A 27,126-nucleotide genomic window follows, 5' to 3' on the forward strand; every position below is an offset into this window, starting at 1 on the left:
GACTGGCTACTTTGTAGATTTCAATTTAATTCCATGTGAATTCAGCATATGGAATTGCCAGCGATGTTAAAGGGTTGTTGGGAGTATTAACTGAGTTGCCATAAAGCTTCTACATCATTGTCTAGTTCATGGTAAGCATTCAATAAATATTAGATGTTATTACTGACAGCTGTAGCCAGTGAGCTTCTCAGGGGCAGGAATTTTCTTTCTTTCTGCATCCCTCAGTGCCTACTGTATGGTCTAGAACATAGTAGGTGTGTCATGTCTTAATTAACCTTTTGAATCAAAGACAACACAACCCTAGCCTCTAGGAAGCTAGGAGGTGCTACAGGAAGTAAAATGCATTTTCTTTATGTGGATCCTAGTCTCAATGATCTGATGGACGCTTTTGCCTGGATAGCCTGGAATCTTACACAGCGTGCATTTACATGAATTCTACTATGTTGTAATTACCTTAGCGCAGTCTCCCTGTCTCTGGCTTTATTCAGTAGCATGAGTGAATTTTTTTTTTTTTTTACTTGCAAAACAGAATTTTAAAGTGGTCATCTTATGCTACTATTGAACTTGAGATTTAGAATTCTTCTGTAAATGAACGTTTAAAAATATTTGTATAAAGACATGATCCAGAAGAATTTATAATAACTTTTTCAGGATATTGATTATCTACAACTGCTCTGGTCTCAAGACCACGGGGACAGTACTAGTGTCCCCCTCCCATCGCCACCCCCTTCCGTTGTTGTCTCCTTCTCTCCAAGTACTTCGTAGGAATCCACAGGAGTGGCTTTCAATATATTCTCATAAAGAGTTGCCCTGGTACACCACCTAGACAGTAACTGGAAATGCTGGGAGGTTGAGGTGATGGGTCTGAAAAAAAATTATTTCTGTTAACAACTACAAGCCCTAGAGCCCTATATCTTTCTAAGTCACACCTTGGAAACAGAAAGCCTTCTTCCTCCTCTATTTGTGTTAATAGTGAAAGAAATGCGTGTGTCTCTTGTTTTATACATGTATATGTATATTCCAAAACATTTCATTCAGGCTCCTAATTCACTCCTTCAAATTTCTAAATTCCACCGAACTTCAAAGCAGCAAAAAGAAAAAAAAAAAGTCACCTTTTCAAAGAATTGGACAAAGCTTTTTGCATGTGACTGATCTCTGGGAGAGCAGGTAATTTGTGTTAAACAACTGATTGACATGCTAGCCCCCTGGGCGTTTTCCTAAGAGAAACCATGGCAAGAACACAGCTCCCGACGCAGCCACTTTCGCCTAAAGTGGATCTAACTACACATTCCTGCAGTGACTCTGACAAGGAAGTGGGGGGAAGCGTCCCACATTACACTCTCCTGATTCAGAAATACAGGGGGGAAAAAAAAAACCCTCACTGGCGGGTTTCTATTTCTTGCAAACAGGGGTTTGTCCTTCTGTTGAACTTTCACCTCCCGAACTCGCCTTCTTTCATTGGACAAAGTGCAGAAAGAAAGAGGAGAGACCGAGGGAGGACGGGAGAGAAGGAGAAAGGGGGTTGAAAACACCACCCTACCTCCCCCTCCTTCAACTGTCACTGATGGCAAAACACTTTCACTTTTAACTGGAGGAAACTCACATGCTTGTCTTTCCTCTCCCCTTCCTTCTGTATTTTTAGCTCAGAAACCAAGCAAATAGCCATCGCATTCCCATCTTCGTCCTTAGTTGTTAACACTCTCCCTCTCCTTTCTTTCCGGTGTCTGAATGGGCGCCCCTTTCCCCATCTTCTGAGGAATCCCCCTCCCCCATGCCCCTCATTTTCCAGGTCTTTCTTGCCTGATCCCTCTTCTGCCAGGGACTGCTCTGGCGTTGCCTTCCTCTCTCTGGTCTGCGGGACTCTGCCTCCTTCTCCTCGTCCCCATCTAGCCTGGACACCCCTCACTCCCACCTCCCTGTTCCCCTTGCCCCCAATCCCCGCCCCACCCCCTTGGCAACTGCGATTTTTTTTTTCTTTTTTTGCTGCGAGCCTTGTTGTTTACCCAGCAGGTGGATGTGACGTCAGGGACGCACAACAGCAAAAAATAACAACATCTCCCTCCGCGACGTGTTGGCCTCTCGCGCGCCTTATTTATTTATTTGTTCCGGGAGGCCGGGGGAGGGGGGTGGGTGCCAGCGCCCGAGTGGCTCGGGGAAGCGGGGCGAGCCGGTTCGCGCTCCGGGGGTGGCTTAGGGGTGCGTAAGATGGAGAAGGGGCCCCGGCCGCAGCCCAGGGGGCGGGCGGGGTAGCGCCCCCGGCCCGACGTTGTCCGCGCCTCTGCCGCCGCCGCCGCCGCCGCCGCTGGCGCTGGCTGGGCTCCGGAAAGCTAGTCCGGAGCGGAGGAATCTATTGTTATTTATTGTGTGGCGGTTGCATGCTGTACTCGCGGCGGCCCGGCCCTCGCCCGGGAGTGCGTGTGTGTGCGCGCGTGTGTGCGCGAGTGAGTGTGTGCGCGGGGGTGCGCGCGCGGGCGGGAGTGGGCGCGCGCGGGGAAAGGCCCGAAAACACCTTAGTTTGCACCGAGAGACCATTTGCAGCGGGTGAGTTTGTATTTTTCCATTTCTGCTCTACTTTTTCCCAAGCCGCCTCCTGCCTTGTTTCCGACCACTTTAAACAACAACAACACCAAAAAAAAAAAAAAAAAAGAAAAGAAAAAGAAAAAAAAAACTTCTTCCCATCTCCCGGCTCCACGTGCATCTCCCCCAGCCCTCCCCAGAGGCAGCCTCTCTCTCCCCCGGGTCGGGGCCCGGGCTCCCGGGGGGCTGCGGGCTGGCGCGGGGGGCGGTGGAGGGGACTCCGGCGGCGCCCGCACTCTTGGGTGCATTTCCATAAGTCAAATGGATGGGGGGGGGGGCTACGGCGGCTGCAGCGGCGAGGAGGCGATCTCTCCTTCACCTCGGCCCCTTCACGCGTCGCTCTGCGCTCTCCACGGTTGCAGCGGGTTGAGGAATCGAGAATCCCAGGCCGCCTGGCGCAACTTTAGGTGTCCGGCGTCGGGGTGCCTGCCCAGAAGCCGGGCGGGCGCGGGGCCCGGGGTCGGGTCCGCGGCGTGAGGGGGCGCGCGCCGGGTTCCTCTGGAGCCCAAAGTTTGGACTTGGAGCAAACTTTTCCCTTTCGCTCTCCACGAGTGTTTTCCCCCTCGGTGCCCCGGAGCTGCTCCGCGGGCCTCAGCGGAATGACTGAGAACGTCTGCGTCCTAGGCCCCGCGGCTGGGGACGTCTCCGGTGCCACGCACGCCGTGCCCCGAACTCGGCGACGGGGGCACTCCTCTGCCGCACCCCGGAGCCCAGAAAACTCACACACACACCCGCGCACCTCCAGCTAGACACGTACCCCCTCGCGCGCTCGGCCCGGCGAACCCAGCCTCCCCGCGAGGGATCCGAGGCCGCGGTGGCCAGCTCGGCGGGTGGGAGCGGGAGCAGGGTGCGCTGCGGGGAGTCGCCGCGCCCGGATTCCTCTCCGCTGCACCACACGCACTTTCTGGGTGTACGTCCCTCTTAAGCCTGGGGAACAGGGGGGATTTCCCAAGTCCTGATATGTCCTGAGACGTGCGCGAGTCGCCGAGACCCTTCGGCCCTGTCCCGGCGGCCAACCGCCCTCCGTTCCTCTGCTGCGCGCCGCCTTCCTCCCGGGCTCCCCGCGCTCCATTCCTGCCCCGCAGGGAGGATTCAGCTGAGGCAGCCGGCGAGCCGGGCGGGTGTGCGCTTCGGGTGGGGACCGCGGTGGCGGCGCCGGGTGCCGGAGGAGTTTGCCAGTTGCCGCGGGGTCGCGGTCATTCGCTGCCTCCGCCTCCCCTCGCCTCCGCCTCCCGCCCGCCTCCTCCCCAGATACGGCCGCGCTCGGAAACTTTGATTCCTTCTTCTTTTTGGCCCTCGGCTAGTCCCCCTCCCCACCTGTTGTGAGCTCCGCCTTGGTCCCCGGAGACTGGCGGTGACACACGCGGGCGCCGGGGAGCTTCGCGCCCAGAAACAAAGTCTCAGGCCCCCCTCCCAAGTGTTTGCTTCGAAATCGCTGCCTGCAACCCGCCCCCCCACCCGCCCCCGATTGCGGCGCAGCTCCCGCCCCCTGTGAGAATAAGGACTAAATAAACAGTTGTAACTCCAAACCTTGCGCCTGCGATCGTATCCCTATTCTACCCCCTCCCCCTTTCCTCCCCCCCTCCTTTTTTGTTGTTGCAACTTTGTAAGATCCCGGGGAAGGTGCTGAGACTTAGGCTCGGGCCGATTTCCCGGTCTCGGGATCCTTGCAGGGAATCCCTGGGCCACATCCTCTGTTCCCTCCACGCGCGCTCGCGGGTCTTTCGAGCCCGCCGCCCTCTCGGTCTTGGCCCCCCAGGCTACTCATTTATCCCGCCCCACTCAGTTCCCCCAACCTGCACCGGGAAGATTTGCTGAGGGTCGCCCCGGTTTCTTGTCGACCGCAGAATCCGAAAGTTTGCAAGAAGAGGATAGCGCGCGGCGAGCAAGCGGGCCAAGGGGCAGCGGCTGCGGCGCCGGGGACCATGGTGCTGCCGGCGCCTCCTCCGCGGGCGTGAAGGCGGCATCCCACTCCCTCCCCGGACTCCGCGGGTAAGTCGAGGCGGCCGCGGGCGGGGGCGCGAGGGCTGGTGACACTCTAGAGCTTCGGGCTGTACCCGGGGGTCTCTGCGCCCAAAGCCCCAGCATGGGCGGCGCGAGCGCAGCGATCTGGCGCCGGAGCCAGGAAATGTGCCCATCCTTAAGCCGGTAGGTGCTTTGAAATACTGGACTTTCTCCTTTTTTCCTCTTTTCTTTCCGAAATCCGAAAATCTGGAGATCAAAGTTTAGCATGGAGTGTAAAGTGCTCTGATAAAATATGATGACATCCCTCGCTCCCCTTCTCACCCCACTCCCCCCCCCCCCTTTTAACTGTTAATTATTTCCAAGTCATTGTGTCCAAATACCCTTGACGGGCTGATTACAAAGTGTATTGATTTAGTCTGGGCTCATCCTACACGTTCGTCTTAATTCCTTTTCCTTTTGCTAGACCAGAAAACCCGAAATGAAACTTATTTTCTTCCTCTGAGCCCCGCCCCCCTCCCCCCCCCCAGCCCTCATCTGTGAGGCTTGGGCAGAATAATGGAATTAATATAAACATTTCATTTGGTTGCATTTGAGCTTTTCCAGCCCATTTATGAGGGGCTGGTGTTGCTCTCATGTCCGGTCACAGGTATTTTCCAAGTTCGGGTTTCCCTTTTTGTTACTGCTCGTTAGACAGGAATGTTGGAGGGCCATTCTGTATTCCCCCTGAAAGGAGTCTACACATTGAAACAGTCTGCACTTTACCTTTGGTTGTCCGTAGGCTTCAGGATTTAGGGCTGGCACAATAGCTGAGTTGAGAAAACCTGAGGGATAGTTAAGAGATTTTTTCTTCTGCTGAAAATACATTGAAGAATATTTCCAAATTTTTTACCTTTCACCTCCCTTCCCCTCGTTTTTTCCACAGTGAGAATCAATTTAGGGAGAGATGTCTTAACTAGAATTTGAAGAGAAATGGTAAGAGTTCAGGTGTTTTCTACCAAGGGTTATCCTGTATAATTGAGACACAGGAGTTCCTATTATTTTTGGTTCCAGAGAGAAATGTATTGAATCTTTTTGAGAATTCCACTAGAGTTTTGATTCTCAAAGTGAAAATACCCATCTCTTTAAGGCCAGGAAGAGAAAATTGGGCTCACAGTTTCAGAGATCAGGAATGAGTCTTTTCCATCTTGACTTCCCTGCTTGAAAGGTCTCATAATTAAAGAGTATTAAAAATATTAAAAGGAACTCAACTAGTTACCATTCAAACGCTGTTAGCTAAAATCTCACTGCAAAGGGGGGAAAAAAGGTTTAACATCTTGTCACTGGCTGCACCCCACTTCACCCCCCCTTAGTCTTTGGATTAGTCATTGTATGAGAGGGAGAAAAAAAAAAATCAGTTTTTTTTTTTTTTTTTTGGAAAAGTAAACAGCCTCCAACTGCTGAACCTTGACAACCCAAATTAAGGAAGCAGGAGAGATCAAACAGAACTGCTGCTGGGTTGTTGTCAGGAGCTCTACACGGAGAACCCTGGACTCTTCCATCAAGCAGCAAAGCTATATATTCACTAATGCAGAAATGGACCATTGCAAATGCTGATCTTTGTGGTGCAAGCAGAGGCTTGCTTGGAAGGAAATATTCAGCCCCTCTCCAGGCAGCATTTGAGTTCCTTATAGATGCTGAGTACCTAAACAAGTTATTTTTATAATGCAGACTTATTTATGAAGAGAATGTACCCAAAAGGGCGTTAAAAGGATAGTAAGTCTTCTAGAGGTTGTCTTGCTACCCAGAACTGTGCAGTGGAATTCTTTTTTACCAACATTAGACTCCTACACTAGAGTTAGATAACGTTTTCTCACATCAAGTTTAGAAGATCTGCCTTGTCAGGGAAGCCAAGGTTTTGTATGTGAGGGTTGAAATCTGATGTGAGGCTCAAAAAAAAAAAAAAAAAAAAAAATCAAAAAAAAAAAATTCCCTGGTGATGAAGTTTTGTGTCAGCCCACTCTTGGAATTTAAAAAGGCGAGAGGGAGCATTCTCCAGATTAGACATAACCTCTTTTTTTAGATTGACATTCAGCATGACCACGTTGCTACTTTTATTCAAGTTCTCTGTGACTTGTCCTTGCTTGTTGTCTAGGAAAATTTAACTGCTTTACATTTTTAAAGGGAGTAGTAACAGTAATTACTTTAGCATTTTGTTTTCACAGGTTTATCAAAGTATAATGAAAGAAACATCAGCTTTTCAAATTAACTGCCTCAAATTAAGGGGGTTGTCTCGCTGGAGACCTGTGAAAGATTTTGTGTTTATATTTAAATGCTGGAGTATAAACTGTGTAACACTTTTTTTTTAAGCTATAAACTATCCCCAAATTAAATGTCATTTCAAATTAAGTAGAACAAAGTGGGAAAAAGGACAGCTAAACACAGAGAAGAATAAAAATAATTGTCATTGAAGGATTGCATTTGTAACGAACAAATGTCAATCACATAGTAAGCACTTTGTGTTTTTTTCAGTCAGAGTTTCATAACCAGAGTGCCCAACATGTTTCAAAGTCTGTAGCTTTTATTGGATATACCTTTTATTGTATCATTAAACAATGTGAGTTAAACATACACATGGATGCTATTAGGCAATTTTCTGCAATATGTAATGTTTTTTAAAAAGCTGTAAATACTTTCTAGTTAAATCATTTGTACCAACAATAACAAAAGTTAACTGGGTTAATGTTGAGCCTGGGCATGGTTTTCTGTTACTAAGTTTTTCCTTGCTTCCTTGCTTCACTTAAGACTCTAGCCCCGGCCTTTGCATTCGGAGGCTCTACTGAAGGATAGGTCTGTTCTCAGCAGTTGTTTAAATTAACAGAAGAATTGTGATATTTCCTCAACAAATACATTTATACCCCCCACGTCCAATGCCAACATAAAGGAAGAGAAGCGAGTATAGAGCCGATGTGACAACTTATTTTGAACCCAGCTTCCTCTTTGCAGCCAGTCTTATTGTGCTGTTGATTTGGTTTTCAGGTTTTACTTAAGATGCAAACTCACTTTTGAAATGTTATCTTGTAAAGAGTCTGCATCCCGCAAACGTGTGTGTGTTCAATTTTGGTGTTATAAAGTACCGATTACTTTTCAGTGGGGATGCCAAGAATATTTACAGGGCATTGCAAGGATTCTGTCTTTTAAAAATAATCTTAGGTACCCGTTAATAAAATTTAAATAGATTGCAGGCTGTCAGAAAATAGTATAAATTTTGTTTATGATTCAGTTACTTTAAGGTACTTACATTAAAGAAACTCATTTAACCCCTGACTGAAGAGCATTAAGTGGGGAGGCAAGCCCTCCAAAGAGCTCCTACTGCCCTTTGCTCTCCCGATAATCTTAAATTACTACAATTTAATTGCAGCTTCAAGGCACCGAGCAGGAGCTGGTTCTCTGTGGCTGAAAAGGGGTTTCCAGAGCATAGCTAGATTTGCACAGGTGGTATTTTTGTTTCCCAAAGAAATTTTTTTGCTTAGGGCTTTTTCTTTTCCTTTCTTATCCTGTTAGGTGTCGTACTCCTTTTATAGAATTCCGTCATAGTAAATGTCATTTTTGCTAAGCCAGCAGTGGTGTTCTTTTTTTTTTTAAGTATGTTTTTTGGACCTAGAGTATGTAAAGGTCTCCAGCAAGTAGGGGTTTGTCTTCTAAAGAAAATAACCTTAAGAGAGTCATCTGCTGAATAGACAGGTGAACTTTATACACCAGCCAACATGGACTTTTACTATTTGTAGGGGATTTTTTTTTTTTTTTCTTTGATTGATGGTAGTAATCCCACCAGGTGATCAAACACTGAGTTTGTAAATCAAGCCAGCAAGCCAAGTAAGTTGGGCTGGTGTGATTGCTAAACGATCCTTCCTGTGCCTTGTTACACTGGTCTGTGAGTCACTTTGCCATACGTGTGCCATCCAAGGAACCATCTTAAACTGATTTTTAAAAATCTTTCTCTTCCTTGGTGCTTGGCTGAATTAAGGTTAGAGGTTCCGAAGCTAGAACGTCAGCGGGCCACAAGATGAGACAAATTCCTGAAACGGGGAAACCTGGCCAAATATGGGGTGTCTTATACATGACACTTGTTTCCCCCCCCCCGGGACCCACATAGTTTATTTTGATGTGCATGTGACGATGTGGTTAATGGAAATTAAGCAGATTTGGCTGTGCTGCCAACCTAAAAATAAATGTTGTGAGGAACGTTTGATTTCAAGAAGTGCTTTGGTTTTGCATCCCATAGATAATGTTCTTGCAATAATGGCTGCCAAGGCTGGTATTCTGGAAAGGGGAAGTACGGTGGGGTAAAGCGCATGGCAGTCAGGGAAGACAATTTGACAGTGTTCTTTGTTTCTTTAATATATTACTTTTATTAATTACAGTCAGTTGGGGCTAAGGCATTTTTCGGGCCTTATTTAGAAGTCAGCTCCCATTCACAAGAAGGTTGTGCCAGAAGCTGCATCCTTTTCCTCGTACTGTTTTACCCAGTCATGAAAATCTCTTGACCGAATTAGCTTGAGGATGTCTCTGCAAGACTTGTGTTTCTTTTTGAAATCCCCTGACACCAGTTTTTAATTCATGCCCTGCCTTGTGTACAACAGGTGTTTGGTAGTGATTTTATGGGATCGAAAGTGAGAAAAACATTTCCTCCCTAGCCAGCCACTGGGAGAACTGGCTGCCTGAAAGAAAGAATCTGGAACTTGAACATGCATATAGATGGGTTTTTCCGTATGACCCTCCCCAAGCTGTTTGCTTTTAAACAAGTGGGGGAGGGGCTCCATTTTGTGCCTTGATATTTACCGTTAAGTTGTAGTAATTTAAGACTACTGGAAGAGTGCAAAGGGCAGTGGAAGCTTTTTAGTGGTCTTGACGCTTGAAGCTGCTCACGTGTGGGGTTAAATTAGTTTCTTCAATCTGAGTACTTAAAGTAACTAAATCGTAAACAAAATTTATATTAGATCCTGACAACTAATAATCTATTTAAATTACATTAGAATATCTGGACAAAAATTTAATTAAAGACAGAAGTACTGTCAAGCCCTGTAAATATCTTGACAGGTCTATTCAATTGGAACTGATATCACGAAATATTTACATATGTCTGGTGTGTTCAGGAACATCTCGGCAGGGCCTGTGCAAAGCTAATTGCACTTTCTTTCCAAATCACATTTTCAATAAAATAGGTTCTTTTTTTTTTTTTTTTAAATGAAGGAGCCTGAACACATGCAAAATTGTGTTCAAGTGTTCTGTTTACTATTTAGTTGTCTCTACTCAGGACCCCTCTCAGATGCGTTTATTTCCTCTAACTGCTGCTAATTCAGACACAAAGCTAAAATGGAGGAATCACTGATTAGAACGCTCCTGTCCTTCTGTTTTATTTCAACAGTTTGAAAATGTCTGGGGCTAGCATGTTAGAGGACAATTTGCTCAGGGGAGAAAAATGGACCTGAACCTGGCATTATTGGGTCCCTGTTTGTATTAAATAGAAGATACTCACTTAGGATGGGACAAAGATGTTTTCCTGAAATTTATTTTTGGATACAGACTTACTTATTAGTAGTAATTCACGTGGACGTTCACAGTTTGCCAGATTCTCTGGTTTTAGCTAATTCTGTGATCAGCTTTATTGGCTGGGACACTGAATAACAGTTCTAGCATCAACTCAAAGGCAGAATTTCCGAGGTTTCCTTTTCTCCCTCCTGGCTCTGCAGTTGAATCATAATGTGACTTTTCTTGCTTCTGGTTCCTTGTCTTCGAATTAGGGGGAGTGTTGAAGGTATGTTCTTCGAGCTTAAAGATCTAAGGGCACCGGGGCTGTGTAGTTACTCAAGACTTTTAAAGACGTTCTTGGTGCTCTCAGGACAGTGACTGCAGCTCCTGGGGGGAGGGAGTGATGTGAGTTTGGCATGAGTTTCTCCTGTCCCAGAGCCTCTCCCCTGAGTTGGTGATGCCCCCCCATCAGAGGAGCTGGAGGCTTCCTCTCCCGGGGACAGGTAAGCACAGAGGTGGAGGCGGATACTCTTATGCGAAGTGGAAGGGGGTTGTTGTTGGTCCGAGTTCAACATGTTTCAAAGCGAGTTCCCAGGCTCACCTGCTTCCAGGTCATTGTGTGTCTGTGCGTGTGTACATGTTAGGGGGGATTTATTAAAACACAGATGGTTCGATCAGAACTTTTGCAGACAGACGTGCGAATGTGCATTGTTCACAAATCTCCCCTGGGGTAATTCTGATACACACTAAACAGAGACCCATGGGCCAAGGGATTTCTGCTCCTAAAGACTGTGGAACTGAAATATTGATCTTCACTTGGATTTTACCGACTCATTTTTTGTTTTATCTTGAGACCTGTGTTCTTTTTAATGTGTTTGGATTTCTATTAAGAATCAAAGCTGGTGGTTTTTAAGTATGCACGAGGATTGGAATCGCAGCTGAGCTGTCATTCCAAACACAGACATAGTCGCAGTGTGCCTGGGTGTGCCGTATCAGGGTGGGGGGGGGGCAGCCTTTGCATTTCTGAATAGCTCCCCGTGTGATTCTGATGCCCACCGAAGTGGGAGAACTGGACTCCTCAAAGATCAGCATTGGAGGAATCTTATAACTCTTCTTAAGGGTTTAACTTTACTGTTTGGACTTCATGAAACCTAAGAAAGGAATATGGGTTCCCTTTCCAGAGGCAAGCACCAAAAGAAACATTAGATACTTAGAGAAATAGAGGCAGAACAAGGGCCTCACAGTTCAGGTGAGTGGTAGAAACAACGTGGCACATCGGTCGTTCTCACCACGTACCAGACATTTCAAATTATGCCTCGCTTGCCTCCATGTTTCCAATGGGCGTTGTCACGTTGTAGCTACCAATTAGTGTCAGATGGCTTGCTGGAATTTTTTTTTTTCTCCAAGTATTTCATCTTAATTTAAAAATCTGAACTGTTTACCCATTAGATTAACCCTGCTGGCATAAGTACGTTGATTTTCCTAGGCATCTTGGGAAATTCTCTCTCGTTGTATGTGATGGGGCCTGCAGGAATATTGATGGAAGTAGCCTCGCCAAGGATGCCACACAAATAAAGCAAGCAGACTCCTAAGACAAATGCATCCTCCGAGATTATGAGAGATAAAATGCTAAGGAGGCTTGTTTAACTGTTCAGGGCTTCAGCTAAAGATCTCTCCACTAAGGTCAAAAGAGTTATTTAAATAAAAGTTGTATAGATGTTTTTTGTCTGTATTAGTGATGTACCTTTTGAGTTACACAGCAATAAAGTGTTGGTCCAAAATGCCCTCACCTAAACTAAAACATAAAAAATTGCAACTTGACTTTGGGTGTGGCTTCATTTTAATAGATACCCAAAAAGTTGGCTTTGTTTCTGTCTCGAACTTCACAGTTGCTTGGGCTCTGGGTTTGGGTGGCATTTGGAATATCCCTGTAATACAAGGTTCTTTTGTTTCTGTTCAGACTCTGAAGGGCTTAAAAAATAATCTCTGACGGGCCAAGTTTTAAAACTAGAGTGTCTCTAACTTTGCATGGAGGGTTTCTATAAAAGATGAAAAACGGGACTGGTTGCAAAATTAGAAAGTGCATCGTCGAGGCTGCATGGTCTTCCTACAACTGTCAGCAGTGGATGAAATCTGCAGCGTGACGTTAAATCACTCTGCCTTGTTTGTTGAAAAGATGTTAATCATTTCATTAAGAAAGGTTAAGTAATTAACTGATTTATCATTAGGGTATCAATGACAGACCCTTTCTAGTGACATATTACAGAAATTTTCTAATGGAAAGTTTGCTGCATTTAATTATTTGGAAGAAAGTTAGTTGAACCTTGAGAAGGGGGGGTTGGGTGGGACCTCTTTAGAGAATATCGCTGTCCACATCCAACTGTCAATAATTTTGGAGAAGATAGTCTATTACAGTGGAAAATGGTTCAATCTCGGGTTTTCTCTTAGGGGCTTCGTCAGGCGTGTTGTTGCAGACCCGCTGTTTTGCATGCCTTCTCTGGGCTTAGGGAAGGGTTCAGTCACTTATGTGTGTCCATCTTATTTTCTAAATAATGGCTTTTGTTGCAGTATGATGGCCTGTTGACAGTAAACGCGCTGTCCTAACTTGGGTAAGCTTACAACAAATTCTTATACTTGTAGGAGCAAGTTATCCTCACTGCTGACTGGGGATGCTTCTCCCTTTTGTCTTCCTGTCCTTAAGGCAACAGCAGCACAAGGTTTAAATATTGTGGGATGGGGATGTTGTTGTGGATAGGGTGTGTGTGTGGGGCGGGGAGGAATCAGCTCCCCATCTGGCAAAGCATTTCCCTTAGACCCCTTTGTCCCCAGATCATACATAAGATGTGTTTCTAGCTTATTCTTCCTGTGCGTGTATTTGCGTCAACTCAGAATTAAAAAGATACTTAAAGAGAGATGTCATTTCTGTGTTTGTTTTTGTTTATTTCAGTTAGGAAGCAGGACAGTAGCTTTTACTGGCTACAGAAATCATCTCTGTGTCAGAGACGACTTTTCCCTGGCAGAATACTGAGGTGGGAAACTTCTTCAGGGTAGTTGTGAGACTTTTGAAAATGGTGCAAATGGATTTTATATGGGGGTTTTGGTATTGTAACACGTGCCCCAATTGTTGAATAAAATGCGATGCCTTGGCCTCAAGCACTTCGATCTGTGAGTTGAGAGAGACTTTTGAGGAAAGAAACCTGGCAGATATTTACAAAGCAATTTCTCTTAAAACTATGGCTTACAGCTTTCGAATTTTGTTACGAAATGTGTAAGACCCCAAAAAAGTGTAATTCAGAGAATAATTCAATGGGCCCCCATGTACCTGCTGCTCAGCTTCAGAAAGAATGTATTTCTGATCCAGGTTGCAGAGGCTCCTGGCATATCTTAGCCCAGTCCTTCTACCCTGGAGGTGACCTCTGCTCTCGGCTGGCTCTTTTCCACCCCGTGGCTTTCATTATACTTTTAATACATATGATTGTATTCCCCCAAATATAGGGTCTTCTTTTGCATGTTCAAGATGTGTTTTGATGGTATCCCCCCATATGTGTTCTTTAGTAACTTGATTTTTTTTGTTCAGTACCGTTAGTAAAATCTGTTCATATGAATACATGTGGCTGTATATTCATTTTTCCGTGTGAACCTTTTAAAGTGCTGAATATTAATTCAAGACAGGCTCTTCACGCTTGAATTTAAAACCCAGCAGCCTTCTGCAGTCCTGTACGTTGAAAATGCAGGATGGATGTGAAACTGTCAGTCCTGGCCACGTCTTCATAATATGCTCGTTTACCCGTGTTTTTTTGTTTGTTTGTTTGTTTTGTTTTGTGGGGGGAGGGAAAAACTTTTAAAGTCAAACATTTACCAGGGAATTTGCTTTCAAAAAAATAATAAATCAAGTGGCTGATCTCTTACATTGAAGGAGGAAAAAAACAAAACAAAACAGACGAGGCATTCATTTGAAGGATCCTAGCCATTTTCTCATTCTAATTTTAAAGACTTGGTTTAGAACTTCACGGTTACATATGCAGGGTAGCAAGTTAAAAAGCGATGTTTAATTAACAGGCACTTTATACTTCCGTATTCTTGTTATGATAAGCACCTTGTTCTTCAGAGTAGAAAGTGATTTCTGCGTATTTTCAAGGACTGGCATCTTCATGGTAAGAAAGCCACGTAAATAAAGATATGCTTAGATGAAAATCGGAACATGTTTTTAAAATAGTGTGTGTCTCCTTTCAGCTCTGTTATCAAACTTGCTGCCTAAGCCGGAGCTGGTGCTCTGTCATTATGCTAGTGACCAAAAGAATCGATGATGCGGAACTAGATGAAATCGGGGGTATAATCGGAGAGAGTTATCGGGGTTTCTTTGGTCATTAAATTTAGTGATAAATAGTACACTGTTCATTTTGAGCAGAGAGAACGTATTTAATTCTGATGTGTACAGAGTATCGATTTAGTTAGGCTTATGGCTGAGTAAAACGATCATCTTTTGTAATTTCAGAGGAAAGATGAAAGGCATTTGTGTCAGCCTGGCTGACTGACTCGGCCGTAGAATTGTTTACCTTGACCAGCCAGGGAAGGGTGGGAAAACTTTTTTTTTTTCCTCCTCCTAGGCAACTTGGATATTTGTACTGACATTTTATTAGGAATATCAGGTACTCAGTAAATAGCATAAATGACTGGGGAGGTTAAACAAAATGAGTGTAAAGGTAGATAGTGTTTCCCTCAAGAATGGAGAAAAATATAACAAAGGGGAAATGTTTGGACAACGCTCTCTTTAAAAGACGGGTGTGTGTTAAACAGGGCCCATTAGAGTCAGTGTTGCCCATTAAACAATGGCTTTAATTTTAAACTTTTTTTGAGTTTCTCATAACAAATAAAGTTATACTTGGTAACGGTTTATTTAAGGAGAAGTCATCCTTGTAACTTAGCATCTTTTTTTCCAGGTTCCTGAAACCTTGGGGGAAAACACTGGCGCCGCCTCCTTTGTTGCAAAGGGGTTTCTGATGCACTTCTCCCTGAAAGACATGCTTCCCTGGGTAGAGTCAGCAGTCCTTTTACTACTGTACAGCAGTACCAAGTGATAAGAGAGAAAATAAAAGAGCAATTAGCTATGTTTTATAGGACGTAAAGAAAGGGTGATGGAAGTCTATAAAAGAAGAAAATCAGATCAAAGGCCGCTGTGATGTTATTTTTTGAAAACGCAGTGTAAAAACGGTTCTCTTAATAGCAGAGACCCCCATCGTGCCTTGGCCAGCTGTGTTCTGCCATTTTCCTTTCCACAGTCCTGTCCATCCTTGGTTGGGTCTTACCAGCCATACCATCTGCCATTCCAGCGGCGGCCTTTTCGGTGGGAAAGCTGGCCAATTGGGTCAACTTTTGTGACCTGGCGTGTGTCCACTGGGAGCTCAGATCAGGTCAGGCTCATTTTTAGGTGTGTCCAAAGCCGAGATTTCAACTTAGTGAAAGGCTGTGGAATTTATTTCCCAAAGTGCTGCCCAAACTCTGTTCTTTTTTTCTTCAGCTGCCTCCTTGGGCTGAGATGATTGCTTAATGCTCTTAATTATGCTGGATCCCTCTGTATTTTCAAACACCTGTGCATAATTCAGATCACGGGTGGTCACAGAGCCTGGCTCACTGGACAGCTTCGCCTTCGGAATGGGGAAATCCCAAGGAACCTGACCATGGACCGTGTGTTAGGGGGCTGAGTACCGGCTTAAAAGGATGGAATATTTCCCTTGAACTTCCACTGTGCCATGTGAAAGATCCTTAGTCACTGGGTTGGGGCGAGTCTTAGAATGAATACCTCAGAAACGACGTTTTAAAAAATCAACTCTCATTCATTGCTGGTGGGAATGCAAAATAGTAAGTCACTTCAGAAGACCGTTTGGTGGTTTCTTATAAAACCAAGCTTACTCTTCCCAGGAGATCCAGCAATCCTGGATCCTTAGTGTTTATTCAGAGCAGTTAAAATCTTAATGTCCTCTCAGAAACCTGCACTTGAATATTTATACCAGCTTTGTTCGTAATTGCCAAAACTTGGAAGCAGCCAAGGTGTCCTTCAGTATGTGAATGGATAAATACTAACTATGGTACATCCAGACAATGGAATGTTATTCAGCACTAAAAAGAAATGAGCAGTTAAGCCGCAAAAAGACATGGAGGGCCCTTAAATGCGTATTACTAAGTGAAATAAGCCAATCTGAAAGGGCTATATACTGTGTGATCCAAATTACATGATATTCCGGAAAAGGCAAAGCTGTGGAGATAATGCAGAGATCAGTGGTTGCAGGGTGGGGGGAGGGAGAGACGAGTAGGCAGAGCTCAGAGGATTTTTAGGGCAGTGAAAATACTCTGTATGATACCATGATAGCGGATGCATGTCGTCATACGTTTGTCCGAACTCACAGAATGTGCAGCATCACGAGGGCAGTGGCACCCTAGACTCCAGTCTAGTGTAGACGTCACTTTGGTATGCACTGGGAAACTGAAAACTTTATGCGATTTGCTTTATCGTGATACTCGCTTTACTTTGGTGGTCTGGAACTGATCCTGAAGTGTCTCTGAGGTGTACCTGTACTTGGTCTTCCCGTGTATGCGTTTATATTTTCTTCCTCTGCGAAGAAACCCCATTTGAGGACAGCGCCATCAGGACCAACCTGTGTCTCTGATGTTTGTAACATATATGAGACCCAGGGGTACCTACAGGCCTCTGGAGCTGTAAGATTTTTCTCTGGATACACGTGTTATACCTGTGTGTGTATACACTTGCGTGTGTACGTGTTTGGGAGGTGTATATTGTGAACGGAATAAGATAAGGTTGAGGATCTGGAATTGAGTTTTAGTGAGTGGTTCAGATTTTCTCAATCCTTCAAGGTTAGACGTGCACGGGTCCCATTATTTCTCCATGAAACCCACTAGTGACGTCTTTCCTTTTCCGTGGGCTCTGATGGTCGTACTGAGTACATTTTGGTTTGCAGGTTGGAGCATGGATTAGGTGTGAGGTGAAGACACGCTTACTGTATGTATTAAATACCAACTTTTGAGAATCTGTGACAACCAAGCCGGGTTACCTAGAGTGTAAATAGCCTGTGAAACACGTTATCTGTAAAAAAGTAGAAGTAAAATCCAAGTCTTGTGAAACTTTTGAAAATTCAAACATCAAACTAAAAGTGAGAGTGGACCAGCTATGGGATCTGTGGGCCCGGTGCAAAATTAAAATGGGGGGGTTCCTTGTGAAATACTGTGAAATATTAAGAATTTCAAGATGGTGACAGCAAAACATTAAACCAAGTTGGGGCCCTTCAGAGCACGGGGCCCTGTGTGACTGCACAGGTCACACCCCCATGAAGCTGGTCCTGCTTGGGATTCATACACTGTCTTGAAGGGCTTTGCTTTTTTGTACCAAGGTTTCCTCTGCTGCAAGACAGGAGGACAGGGCTGGGACAGACATGGCAGGCTGAGCCCCTCCCATGCTGCTTACTCAGCAATCTTGGCTTTCTCTCTATTACTGAACCCAGATTGGGTTGCAAATCCCTGTGAAAGCACATTCCTCTTCCTGGGTTGTAAGATCCATTGAGTGCAAAATATTGGTCATCCTGTGCGCGAGGTGTTCTCTGCAGGCATTTTGCAAGGTCCTGTGAGGGAAGCCAGTCCTGTTCATGCTGTCCTTTTCCTTCTTTGTCTTTTTCTTCTCTAGCCCTTCTCCCAGGGTCTTGATCCTTTGACTGTACCTTTGCTCCCTGTCACCTTCATTGCTTTTCGTTGTCACCTGCCCTTGACTTCATCCTGGGAGAGGTCTGCTGGATGTAAAATCTGAAGGCAGCCTCAGAAAAGAGTTTTTGCTCTTGTTAATTTTTTTAAAAAATTTATTTATTTTTGGCTGCGTTGGGTCATTGTTGCTGTGCGCGGGCTTTCTCTAGTTGCGGTGAGCAGGGTCTACTCTTCGTCGCGGTGTGCGGGCTTCTCATTGCGGTGGCTTCTCTATGTTGCGGAGCACGGGCTCTAGAGGCACAGGCTTCAATGGTTGTGGCACGTGGGCTCAGTAGTTGTGGCACGTGGGCTTCAGTAGTTGTGGCATGCGGGCTTCAGTAGTTGTAGCTCGTGGGCTCTAGAGTGCAGGCTCAGTAGTTGTGGCGCACGGGCTTAGTTGCTCCACGGCATGCGGGATCTTCCCGGACCAGGGCTCGAACCCGTGTGCCCTGCATTGGCAGGCAGATTCTTAACCACTGCGCCACCAGGAAAGCCCTAAAGTGTTAATTATTAAACAAGCAGATTCTGTCTGGAGGTGCATGGGTTGATCGCCTTCAGGAACCGCAGTGAACCAGGCCCTATGTCATGGAGATGTGATTGGCTCAAGCTGCACAAAATGCAAAATTCATTTTATGGCCTGTGGTACTTTTGCTTCGGACGGTCAGGACACCCTTACTGATGAAGATTAAATGCACTTCTCTTAAGGTGGTTCAACAGGGTTTGAAAAAAAAGAAGCGTTTTTTTTTTTTTTTTTTTTTTACTGCCGTACCAAGTTGTAGAATTTAGCATAATGGGATGACTCTGGAATGTTTTACCTTGGGCCAAGTGGTTTTTGTTCTCTGCTGAAATTCGCAGGGATCCTCTGCCCCTCGGTAGCTTCCGTGTCCTGAGCGAGTGACTGAGTCTTTGGGACTCAGTGTATGTTAGTGGCAGTGACGGTGCTGGGGCTTGGACCAACAGGAGGCATAAATCAGCAGATGTATGCGGAGCACTTAACAGAGCTTTTGGCTTGTCATGAACACTTGGATTTTTGGTGATGGTTTATTATTAATAAGAGTGATTCCTGTTATCTAAATTGGTGGTTTTTTAGAACCTGGTCTTGGCAGTTCACTCCCTCCTTTAAAAGGTATGATAACAAAAGTTGGGAAGATTTAAAAACTTGCCCTCCCACGCTTTCTTGCTTCCCTCCAACATTCCCCATGTCTCTCTCCCCACCGGCCTCTGCTGTCCTTCCCTCTTCCGTCGGGCACAATAGCTCTTCCTGACACAACGGCACGCGACGGTTTGAGAAGGCTGTGAATGCTGGGAGGATGTTGTTTGAGCTGACACGGGGGCCGTTTCTGGGAGCCCAGGGAGAAGGCCTGCACGTGTTTTTCTGGGGAGGGGTATGATGAGTTTGTTAGGAGCCCCCAGGGCGCCAGGCTGGGGGAGGGACTCTCCATGTCTCTGTGGCCTTCTTAGGAAGCCAAAGGTTGCCGGAAGCAGGGTGGCACCAGTGTCTGTACGCCGCCTTCGAGAGGTTGCTCTTTGACTCTACTTATGTTTTGTAAATAAGTTCAATTGTACCCTTTTCTTTTTAGATTCCACATATAAGCGATATCATATGATATGTGTCTTTTCTGAGTCACAGATGTAGAAAACAAACTTACGGTTACCAGGGGATAAGGAGGGGAGGGATAAATAGGGAGATTGGGATTGACATATACACACTATTATATATAAAATAGGTAACTAATGAGGACCTGCTGTATAGCACAGGGGTCCTACTCAGTACTCTATAATGGCTTATATGGGAAAAGAATCTTAAAAAAAAAAAAGACTGGATATATGTATCTGTATAACTGATTCACTTTGCTGTATACCTGAAACATTATACACAACATTATAAATCAACTATACTCCAATAAAAATTAAAAAAAAGAAAAGGCTGCTCTTTTAGAAGCATTTGAGGGCCTAGGGCTTCCCCCCCCATAGAGAAGAACATCAGCTTCCCCCCCCTGCAGGTCTGGTAGGGAAGGAGGAAAGGAAGGGAGAATAAGTTCCTGTGAGTGATTCCCTGTCTGGCTTCTGCCCCCCTGACAGTCCGAGGCTGTGGACATCAGAGCCTTCCTATCTGGCTGTTTCCCAGATCGCCTGTTGAATTTTCTCAGCAACCTTAATTTTCCCACTAAAGGGACTGGAAACGATACATTAGTTGGGTCAAACGTTAGACTACACAAGGGTTTTATAGTCAGGTTTGGGATTTGAATGTGTTTACGTAGTCTGTCTGTTTTATTTTTCCCTGGCAAGGTGTCTGGTGTTTAGTTCCTAGGCGAACAGCAGAGCTGCTCAGGACAGCTCACCGCGTGCACACCAGTTATTAACTTGTAATCCACGCACCCTTTTCGATGCCTCTATTTCTCCACCTCTGCCAGGGCGGGTGGAGCGTGAGCTAGCTGTGCGCTTAGCAGGTTGGGAAGGGGGCCCGCACATTTGCCAACTAGTTCCCCACGGTGGTCGTGGACCATGTTAACAGAGCTGTTTCCTGTTCGTTCAGCCACACCTGTATGCAGACGGGCTTGGTCAGAACTTTTAACCGCCTCCATCGTGGTGGATGAGGGACGTGCGTGTTTATTTCTTAGGGACTGTGTAACATACACTGGAAAAGTAAGTTATTTTACTGAACATCATGGAATTAACACATGGATTCCTCCACTTATTCACGCGTTCACTCGTTGATTTGCATATTCCTCACTTGTTGTTTTATTGACCCGACATTACTACTGGGCGAGAAAGCATCACTTCCTGATCCCCTGTCTCCCCAGCTTACTTGTGCACATTTTCAGTTGGATGTTCTAACACAGCATCATTTAGACTCCCGAAGGTCATTATTCACAGAGGTCTTTGTCAACAAGCTTATGGGATTTATCTAGTTCCACCTTTTATTTACTAAATATATGGCCACCCAGAGGCCAATGAGTCATCTATACACAGTTACCATTCCCGTAACACATAGGGCTTTTGGTCCCATTTTCACTGTGAACACTCCACTAGGTAGTATACCACGTATAAGCAGCCGCCTTTTCTTTCTAGCCTGAGCACTTAATTAAAACCTGACAGATTGATTTTTCCATTAGGCCAGAAGGCAGGTGTTGTCTTGAACAATTCTTGATTTGAATTTCTTATTGAGTCTGTTTAGCTTCTTGTGGGCACACAACTCCCCTTGCCCCGCCCAAATATATGTATTTGGTGGGGACTGTTTTACACAGTGAGTTTTACACAATGAGTTGGTAAGAAACAGAAGAAAATATCTTACTAGTAAGTTCCTGTTAAAAAGGTGCTGATAGGGAATTGCTTTAATGCCTGCTGTATTCTTGGCCTCTCCAGGGAATGCTGCCTGTGGAGTGATGTTGAATGGCAGTCTGAAGTCCAGGAAGCTGTCATTTCTTATCCTGTTTTTACCCCTAATGCTCCATCAGGGACAGAGTGACAAAGACATTGATGTGTCCACAACCCCTAACATCTTGGTGGATGATTTGATTTCTTTCCTTGCCTGTTTTCAGCGTTCGTCCTCCCAAAATGGCACGGAACTAACTGTCCAAAAGGATTGTTGGTCTGTTCCCTGAAATATAAATCCCCGCTTATAAACGTGAAAAAACGAAACAGAAGAAAAACACCTCTGCAAAAGCCATTTAACTCTAGTGATAAAGAGTTTCATTAATTCTAAGGACACTGACAAGGCATGTGGCTCTAGTTAAGGGTATATCCAAATCCCGATCAATGCCGTATGGGTGTCGGTCATACTGTGGCTTAGTGGTTAAGGGCAGGGACTCTGGAGTTTAGCAGACTTGGGTTTAAAGAGGCTTTTTAACGGTTGTTGGGTGACTTAAAGCCTACCGACCTTTCTAAGTTGCCTTCATCTTTCATAAATATGTGTGTGTGTATAAGAGGGTGTAGCAATAGAAATCACCTCGTCCGTTTGTTCTGTGGATTAATGGGTAATCCACGTAGCATGTGACACGTGGTGCCTGATGAGGATAGGAAGGAGCTGTGTGCACGCTAGCTCTTACGATTGCATTCTCCCTATCGGTTGAAAGTCACATTAAATAGCTAAGGTGGATACAAGACGCGGAACTTCGCAAAGGTCACAAAAACCCGAAGGAGGCGTACTTCACCCACGTGGAGTGAGTCCGAACCTCAGGTTAATCACCTTGGTGGTGTGTTTTGGAGTTTGTGTTGATTGCCTTGGTTTGATCGCTTGGCTTTTGAATAAGCTCCTAAAATATGGTTTTGTCTGCTGTTTTTCTTTGCTTCCGAAATCGGTGCAGGTGCAGAAAACAGGAAGCGAAACCTTAAGCGGCCCAAGGGAGCCTCATTCAAATCGTGCCAGGCAGGTATAATATACAAGTGTTATCACCTTACTGATAATCTGGCATGCTGTGAGTATTCCACGTGCCATGGGGATTACGGAGAGTGAAGCCATACGGCAGTTTGGCACCAACTTGCCCGGCTCCTTAGGAAGGGTGAGAGAGAGGAAAGCCCTCATTCTCAGAGACGGTGTTCAACACAGCTTCACTCGTCCAGAGGTGCAGGCTTACAGTTGCCATTTTGTCTGTTGGCACTTCACATTATCTTTGAGGCTGTACCTCTTGAGAGCAGGGGAGGTATCTTTCATAAATGAACTGGCACCATGTCTCTGTAGTTTAAAAGTCTGCTCTGAGTTTGAGACTACATGGCACATTGCTCCATGTCCTGACACGTAGAGGAATGTGAAAGTTGAAGGCCCATGGCTAGAATACAAAGCTTTCCAAACGTTTAAGTATTTGGGTAGCCCAATGGTTATAGCTAAAGCAAGTGTTGCCTTTAAGGTTTAATTTGGTTCTTTGTCCTGGAGGGTTTAGGGAGAGACCATGGCTGCCTTGCCTGTGTGGCCAGGAAGGTCTCTCTCACTTTGTCTTTGGCCAGATGATCATCTTTGCATGTAGTGAGCCCTTGGACATGCATGGAATTGTATAAAATTTACACAGCATGGCCCACTGTTCTGGAGGAGCTACTCCACATGTATTTCTTTGTTGAACTCAGAAGTGGGTCGCCAGGTACTGTGTGTCAGATGCCCATCCATTTCCTGCTTTTGGCAAGAGGGCATCTCAAATCATTTCTCTAGTTCCATGGAACAGCCGGAGCCTTTAGAGCTCTGCCCCCGTTCTCCACTTGGCCACAACTTTGTTTCTTCTCGTTTTGCTTGATTCTTCACAGCCACTCTTTGGCCACAGTCTCACACACACACACACACACACACACACACACACACACTCCCTCCCTCCCTCTCTCCCTCTCTCCCTCTCTGGTCTGTTCCCACCTTTTCTCGCAAGGCCAGCCTGTCTGCTTCATTCACTTCCCCAGCGTCACTCTGCTCACATCCCATATTTTCCAGATAAAGGCATCTGCCAGAGCCACAGTTCTTCTCTTCCCTTTGCTTCTAAAGGAAGGGATGGGATTGGGGCTGGGGCAGGGGGACTACTTGGTTGGGAGGGAAGTACCAATAAAAGGAGAATTGAAGATAAAGGAGTGTGTTCTGGAGGGCCACATCACATATCTGTGGGGCCCCAAGTCATTGTTCAACTTCCTGTTTCAGGAAGACCCATCTCCACCACCAGAAAGACACAAATTATTCCCATACTGACGTGCATCGTCTCTGAACCAGGCAGAACCAGATCGAGTCTCAGTGTGGTCTCTCAGTGTTTGGTGATCTTGGGTAGGTTTCTTACCCTCAGTTTGCACTTCTGTAAAATGGTTCGATGGTGATTATATGAACCAATTAGGGATGCTGTGATGATAATTCACATTACACCAATGTCTAGCACGTCCTAAACCTTCAACAAAAGAAAGATCATACGAGCCCCTATTATTCTAATGCCTGGAGACAGCAGTTTCATTGCGCCTAGTCGAGAATCTAATAACCCAACATGTAATACAGTGAATACAGTAGATACTGTATCAGGCTGGTTCACATCCCCAGACTGGCACTTATCAGCCATGTGACCTTGGACAACTTATTAACATTTCTGTGGTTCAGTTTTTTTACCCACAAAATGGTATGATAGTACCTACCACATAAAGCTAGTGGTGAGACTTAGATAAGTTAATGCATGTAATTCGCTTGGAACAGGGCAGAGAGTCTAGAAGATGGTGAGCCCTCAGTAAATCATAGGAGCTACTGTGGTTGCCTTGATTATGCCCGTGTTGATTATTATTACTCCTTCCCTATCCAAGCAGAAACAGCCATTGAGAGGACTCACGTAGAACTCTTTCAAATCCTTCCATCTCTTGACAGCCTGGGGGCAGACACCCAAAACTGAGACTTGGTTGGAGAGTCTTGGTTTTAAACCCAAACTCCTATCATCAGGCCTGAACATTTGGCCCTTTTTCCTTTTCGCCTCGGATGGAGACACATGGAAATAGTTTGTAGCAGTTGGGTATAGGGCGTTGGCTTTGCAAGTGGAGGATGAGAAGAACTTGCTTGCTACTTGCCGTAATTTATTTGCATTTTCATTCTTTCTTTCTCCACCCTCCAGGAGAAAGAAAAAGTGAAACTGATGTGGGAATACATCTTTGTAATTTCCTAAGTTAGAGGGGTAGTGAATGAAAATACTTCACAAGGTACACACTGGTGTTTGATGATGATGACTTTCATGGAATAGAATTTGATTTGCCTTGAGTGTGTCTGGGACCACATGTAAGGGGCTAGTCAGCAAATGCCAGAGCATGCAAAATGCTTAGTGTGTGCAGGTACAGTTGTAATGCTTTTTTTTTTTTTTTTTTTTGCGGTACGCGGGCCTCTCACTGTTGTGGCCTCTCCCCTTGTGGAGCACAGGCTCCAGACGCGCAGGCTCAGCGGCCATGGCTCACGGGCCCAGCCGCTCCACGGCATGTGGGATCCTCCCGGACCCGGGCAGGAACCATGTCCCCTGCATCAGCAGGTGGACTCTCAACCACTGCGCCACCAGGGAAGCCCAGTAATGCTTTTATATGTAGTTCATTCTATCCTCACGACAACCTTACCAGGAGGGTATTTTATAGATAAGAAAATTGAGTTACAGAGAGATTGAGAGCTTACCCAGAGTAACATAGCTAGATATTTCCTATTTTGCCTAAAATACTGTAGCAGGTCCTGGTGGCAAGGACCTTGGTTACCATCTGATTCAACTGACTCTTCTGTTTGGTAAAACGTTTGAGATATAATTCATAAATTCACCAATTTACAGTGTACTGACTTGTGGTTTTTAGTATATTCACACAGTTATATAACCATTACCACAATCGACTTTTCACCTCCTACAAAAGAAATCCCATACCCTTTAGTATTCATAACCCCTCCCCCCATTTCCTCCTCACCCCCTCAGCACGGGGCAACAACTAATCGATTTTTTATTTCTATAGGTTTAGATATTCTGGACATTTCGTGTAGATAGAATCATACAATATGTGACCTTTTGTGTCTGGCTTCTTTCACTTAGCACAGTGTTTCTTAAGGTTTATCTGTGTTGTAGCACAATCAGTAAGTCATTCTTTTTCATGTCAGAACAATATTCCACTGTGTAGCTATACCATTCATCCTTTTTTTTTAATCTTCATTGGAGTATAATTGCTTTACAATGGTGTGCTAGTTTCTGCTTTATAACACAGTGAATCAGTTATACATATGTTCCCATATTTCTTCCCTCTTGCGTCTCCCTCCCTCCCTCCCCATCCCACCCCTCCAGGCGGTCACAAAGCACCAAGCTGCTCTCCCTGTGCTATGCGGCTGCTTCCCACTAGCTATCTACCTTATGTTTGGTAGTGTATATATGTCCATGCCTCTCTCTCGCTTTGTCACAGCTTACCCTTCCTGCTCCCCATATCCTCAAGTGCATTCTGTAGTAGGTCTGTGTCTTTATTCCTGTCTTACGCCTGGGTTCTTCATGACTTTTTTTTCTTAAATTCCATATATATGTGTTAGCATATGGTATTTGTCTTTCTCTTTCTGACTTACTTCACTCTGTATGACAGACTCTGGGTCCATCCACCTCATGACAGATACCTCAATTTCGTTTCTTTTTATGACTGAGTAATATTCCATTGTATATATGTACCACATCTTCTTTATCCATTCATCCGATGATGGACACTTCGGTTGTTTGCATCTCTGGGCTATTGTAAATAGAGCTGCAGTGAACATTTTGGTACGTGACTCTTTTTTTTTTTAATTTATTTTTTTTCATCTTTATTGGAGTATAATTGCTTTACAATGGTGTGCTAGTTTCTGCTTTATAACAAAGTGAATCAGTTATACATATGTTCCCATATCTCTTCCCTCTTGCGTCTCCCTCCCCATCCCACCCCTCTAGGTGGTCACAAAGCACCGAGCTGATCTCCCTGTGCTACGCAGCAGCTTCCAACTAGCTATCTACCTTACGTTTGATAGTGTATGTATGTCCATGCCTCTCTCTCACTTTGTCACAGCACACCCTTCCCGCTCCCCAAGTCTGTTCTGTAGTAGGTCTGTGTCTTTATTCCTGTCTTACCCCTAGGTTCTTCGTGACATTTTTTTTTTCTTAAATTCCATGTATATGTGTCAGCATATGGTGTTTGTCTTTCTCTTTCTGACTTACTTCACTCTGTATGACAGACTCTAGGTCTATCCATCTCATTACAAATAACTCAATTTCGTTTCTTTTTATGGCTGAGTAATATTCCATTGTATATATGTGCCACATCTTTATCCATTCATCCAATGATGGGCACTTAGGTTGTTTCCATCTCCTGGCTATTGTAAATAGAGCTGCAATGAATATTTTGGTACATGACTCCTTTTGAATTATGGTTTTCTCAGGGTATATGCCCAGTAGTGGGATTGCTGAGTCATATGGTAGTTCTATTTGTAGTTTTTTTTAAGGAACCTCCCTACTGTTCTCCATAGTGGCTGTACAAATTTACATTCCCACCAACAGTGCAGGAGGGTTCCCTTTTCTCCACACCCTCTCCAGCATGTATTGTTTCTAGATTTTTTGATGATGGCCATTCTGACTGGTGTGAGGTGATACCTCATTGTAGTTTTGATTTGCATTTCTCTAATGATTAGTTATGTTGAGCATCCTTTCATGTGTTTGTTGGCAGTCTGTATATCATCTTTGGAGAAATGTCTGTTTAGGTCTTCTGCCCATTTTTGGATTGTGTTGTTTGTTTTTTTGTTATTGAGCTGCATGAGCTGCTTATAAATTTTGGAGATTAATCCTTTGTCAGTTGCTTCATTTGCAAATATTTTCTCCCATTCTGAGGGTTCTCTTTACGTCTTGTTTATAGTTTTCTTTG

General features: G+C 45.0%; 1 protein-coding gene across 1 annotated transcript in view; it reads left to right on the forward strand.

The window, feature by feature from the left end:
• The first annotated feature begins 2,094 nt into the window (after nucleotides 1–2,094).
• Nucleotides 2,095–27,126, forward strand: part of FOXP1 (forkhead box P1) — a 601,805-nt gene continuing 576,773 nt past the window's right edge. Inside the window, exons 1-2 of the mRNA XM_032648540.1 lie at nucleotides 2,095–2,541; nucleotides 4,425–4,569. The gene's annotated coding sequence lies outside the window, so the exon portion shown is untranslated. The remainder of the gene's footprint in view (nucleotides 2,542–4,424; nucleotides 4,570–27,126) is intronic.

The sequence above is a fragment of the Phocoena sinus genome, chromosome 11, assembly GCF_008692025.1.
Source record: "Phocoena sinus isolate mPhoSin1 chromosome 11, mPhoSin1.pri, whole genome shotgun sequence".
In the NCBI taxonomy this organism is placed as follows: Eukaryota; Metazoa; Chordata; class Mammalia; order Artiodactyla; family Phocoenidae; genus Phocoena; species Phocoena sinus.